Genomic DNA, 4,583 nt, shown 5'->3' with positions numbered 1-4,583 from the left:
ACCCTTGAAAAACAGGGTGGGTAGGTGTGCCAGACCTCCTGTGCAGTCGAAATTTCTGTATAACTTTTAACTTTTCAAAGCCTGCTGTTCACTAGAAGCCATACTGTTAACATAAACAGTCAATTAACACATATTTTGCATTTTACAGATATTATCTACTGTATTCTTACACTAAAGTAAGCTAGGGAAAAATGTTATTAAGACAATTATAAGGAAAAATATATTTATTATTCATTAAGTGGAAGTCAATCATCACAAAGAACTTCACACCTGTCACCTTCACACTGAGTAGGCTGAAGAAGGGAAGGAAGAGGAGGGGTTGGTGTTGATATCTTAGGGGTGGCAGAGGCAAAATAAAATATAAGTGGACCTACACAGTTTAAAGCTATGTTGTTCAAGGGTCACCTCTATTTTATGTAAGGTATTCTAGTGTTGGTTAAGTCCCTAATTCAGTTTTTAAGCTAAGGATTTTAAGTGGAATTGTGATTAATCTAGTGAAGTAATGAATATCACACAGAGATTTCTAGAATGACTTACAGATGACTGTGGCTTGCCTTTTATGTGAAAAAAATGCATCTTTTTTCAAGGAACAGCAGCATTATGTTAGGCTGAGATAAAATATAGCTTTTTCTTTAACTTAAGTGAGGAATAGTATATGTAAATCAAACAGCATCCATTTAAAATGTAGAATTTGATCTATTTTCACAGTTGTATATACCCATGAAACTGTAATTACATACCCTGTAGCCAATACCTTTTTAAAAATTACAACCAAAATATTTCTCATCCCCGTTTGTAGTCTATTCCTCCCTCTTCCCACTGCGAAAAACAACCATTTATCTGCTTTTTGCTGGTATACTTCAATTTGCATTTTCTAGACTCTTATATAAATGTAACTATTTAATATGTATTTTATGTGTCTAGCTTCTTTTACTCAGCACAATAATTTTGAGAGCTAACCACGTTTCTCTGTGTATCAGTAGTTACTCGTTTTCATTTCTGAGTAAAATTCCATCCTATGAGTATACCACAATTTATTTATCAGTTTATCTGTTGATGGACATTTGGCTCATTTCCCATTATTTTGCTATCGTGAATAAAGCTACCATCAACTTTTTGCATAGGTTGTTACACAGGAACACGTGTTTGTTTAGTATCCAGGAACAAAATGTCTCCATCCTACCGTGGGTTTATGTTGAACATTTGAAGAAACTGTTAACCAGGTTTCTAAAATGATTGCACCATTTCACATTCCCACAAGCATTGTGAGTTAGAATTGTTATACAAACTCATCAACACTTGGTATAGTCAAGTGTTTTTAATTTCTTTTCTTTCATCATTTTTTAAAAAATTTAATAGCTGTTAAGTGGTGTCTCATTGTGGTTTCATGGTTTTAATTCATAGTCTCCTAATGGCAGAAAATGTGTTTTCATGCGCTATTAGCCACTCCTATATATTTTTACAGTTAATTATTTGTTAAAATTTTATGCCTACTTTAGTGTTGGGGTATTTATGTTCTTATTATTGAGTTGTTAGTGTTTTTTATATACTTAAGGTTATGCCCTTGGTTAGATATGTGTATTGTGAATATTTTCTCATCTTCTGTGCCTTTCATCTCTTCTTAATATGTCTTCTGAACAACAAATATTTTAAACTTTTATTAAGTCCAGTTCAACAATTTTGTTATGATTAGTGCTTACTTCCTAAGGACTCAAAATATTTGCCTGTTCCAAGCATTCCAAGATATTTTTCAATGTAAAAACATTTCTTTTAGAAGCATAATAGTTTTAGCTTTTTGCTTCAGATCTTTGATCCATTTTAAATTATGTTCTGTGTATGGTGTGAGGGATAATTTTATTTTCACGTTCATTTCCATATGCATATTTTGTTATTCTAGCAATGCTTTTAGAAAAAAAAAAATCTCTCTTTTCCCCATTGAATTGCTTTGGAACCTTTGTCAACGTTTGCCTAGGTGTGTGTGGATCTATACCTGGATTGCTTATTCTGTTTCAGTGATGTATGTCTACCTCGTTGTCATTACCATGCTCTCTTAATTAATTTTAAAATAATTGTTCAAATAAAAATTCAAATATAAGTCCTCTAACTTTGTTCTTCCTTTCAAGAATTGCTTTTGTGCTCCGTGGTCATTTACGTTTCCATATAAATTTGTAATCAAGTTGTTAGATTCATGTTTTTTTAGTGCAAACTGAAATTTTGATTGTGGCTGCTTTGACTTTCCAGATCAATTTGAAAAGATATAATATCTTAATAATATTGAGTTCTTCTAATTCATAAATATAATATATATCTTCCTTAAGTGTTGTTTAAAAACGTTCTTTCAGAAACACTCTGCAGTTTTAAAAGAACAAGATCTCGTTAGAGAAATGCAAATCAAAACCACAATGAAATACCATCTCATACCAGTCAGAATGGTTTTATTAAAAAATCAAAAAATAGTAGTTGCTGGCAAAACTGCAGAGAAAAAGAAGAACACTTATACACTGTTGATAGGAGTATAAATTGGTTCAACCATTGTGGAAGACAGTGTGGCAATTCTGCAAAAACCAAAAACAGAGAAACCATTTGACCCAGCAATCCTATTATTGGGTATATATTTAGAGGAATATAAATTGTTTTACTATAAAGACACGTGTACACATACATTCGTTGCAGCAATATTCACAATAGCAAAGACTTGGAATCAGCCTAAATGCCCACAATGATAGACTGGATAAAGAAAATGTGGTACATATATATCATGGAATACTATGCAGCTGTGAAAAAGAACAAGATCACATCCTTTGCAGGGACATAGATGGAGCTGAAGGCCATTATTCTTAGCTAACTAATGCAGAAACAGAAAACCAAACACCACATGCTCTCACTTATAAGTGGGAGGGAAATGATGAGAACACAAGGACATATAGAGGGGATCGACACATAGGGCCTACTGGAGGATGGCAGGCAGGAGGAGGGAGAGGATCAGGTGAAATAACTAATGAGTACTAGGCTTAATACTTGAGTGATGAAATGATCTGGACAACAAACTCCTATGACACAGGTTTACCTATATAACAAACTTGCACATGTACCCCTGAACTTAAAATAAAAGTTAAATTTAAAAAATTAAAAAAAAAATGTGTGTGGCTGTGTTCTAATAAAATTTTATTTACAAAACAACAGCAAAACAAAACAAAAGCAAAACATGATCTGGTATGTGCTTTGTTTAATTAATTTCTAAATATTTTATGGTTTTTAAAATGCTATTTTGAATCCCATTGTTATAATACAACTGGTGTTTTAGATTAGTATATATTCTGTGACATTGTCATATTTGCTTATTAATTATAAAAGTTGTTCTGCATATATCTAAGGATTTTCTCCTGAGATGATCATGGGTCTGCAAATAGAAGTAGTTACTTCATTCTTTGCAATCTGTATACCCGATATTTTTATCTTGCCTTATTGAAATGGCAAAAATCTCTAGTACAACACGTGATTCAAGTGGTAAAATCAGGCACCCTTCCATTGTTATTCTTACAGGTCTGTTTTTTGGATACTGTATATGGATAAGAGAAGATGAAAAGATTTGAATTATTCAATGCACAAACTACATCATAAATACACCATTAGTTGAATCTTGGTATCATCACAGACCTTGTAAGCTTTTCTTTATACCTTAGGAGAATACTTGATAAAGGAATTTTCTGGATTTCCTTCTCAACAAGATTCTGGTTAGATTCCAGCAGTGAGGGACACGCATACAAAATTGAAAAGACGGTGTTATGAAGTGAGTTTGTGTTCCCCTGAAATTCATATTTTGAAGTCCTAAGTTTGAGAGGTAATTAGGGTCAGATGAAGTAGTGAAGGTGGTGTCCTCCTGATGGGATTAATGGCCTAAAAATAAAGAGGAATATCGCTCGCGCGCTCGTGCTCGCGCGCTCGCGCTCCCCACAGTGAGACGATAGCATCTACAAACCAGAAAGAAAGTCCTCATTAGGAACTGAATCAACCTTCACCTTGATCTTGGGCTTCCCAGGCTTTGCAATTTGAGAAATAAATGTGTCTTTATGCCACCTTGTCTATGACATGTTATAGCAGCCCAAGCCAGCTAATACAGGCAGAAACTGAAGAAAACATTACTTACTAGCAGCTGCTGTGATCAGGTAACTCAAATTATTGTTGGTTTTCAGCAGCACCAAAAAGAGTTGGAAATAATCTGCTCTGAGCTTCACGCAGGTAGAACCCTTGTAGTGGCAACTCTGAACTCTCTGTGTTATCAGATTTCCCAAAAGCTCTTTTCCTCTCCCTTTTCCCCTTCCACCTTACCATTGATTATATCAGTTTCTATTTAATCATATTAAATCATTTCTTACTCAAAATATTTATAGATTTTAATTTTTTCTTACTCTTTGATACACTTCAACAAATCAAAGGTATCTAGGGAGTTAATTGTCTTGTTTCTGTGTGTCTCTGTGAGGGTGTTGCCAAAAGAGATTAATATTTCAGTCAGTCAACTGGGAGAGGCAGACCCACCCTCAATCTGGGTGGGCACCATCTAATCAGCTGCCAGCACGGCTAGG

This window comes from Rhinopithecus bieti, unplaced genomic scaffold (assembly GCF_001698545.2).
Source record: "Rhinopithecus bieti isolate Rb0 unplaced genomic scaffold, ASM169854v2 scaffold_6464, whole genome shotgun sequence".
NCBI classification, from domain to species: Eukaryota; Metazoa; Chordata; class Mammalia; order Primates; family Cercopithecidae; genus Rhinopithecus; species Rhinopithecus bieti.
Note: the sequence above shows the minus strand (reverse complement) of the source record.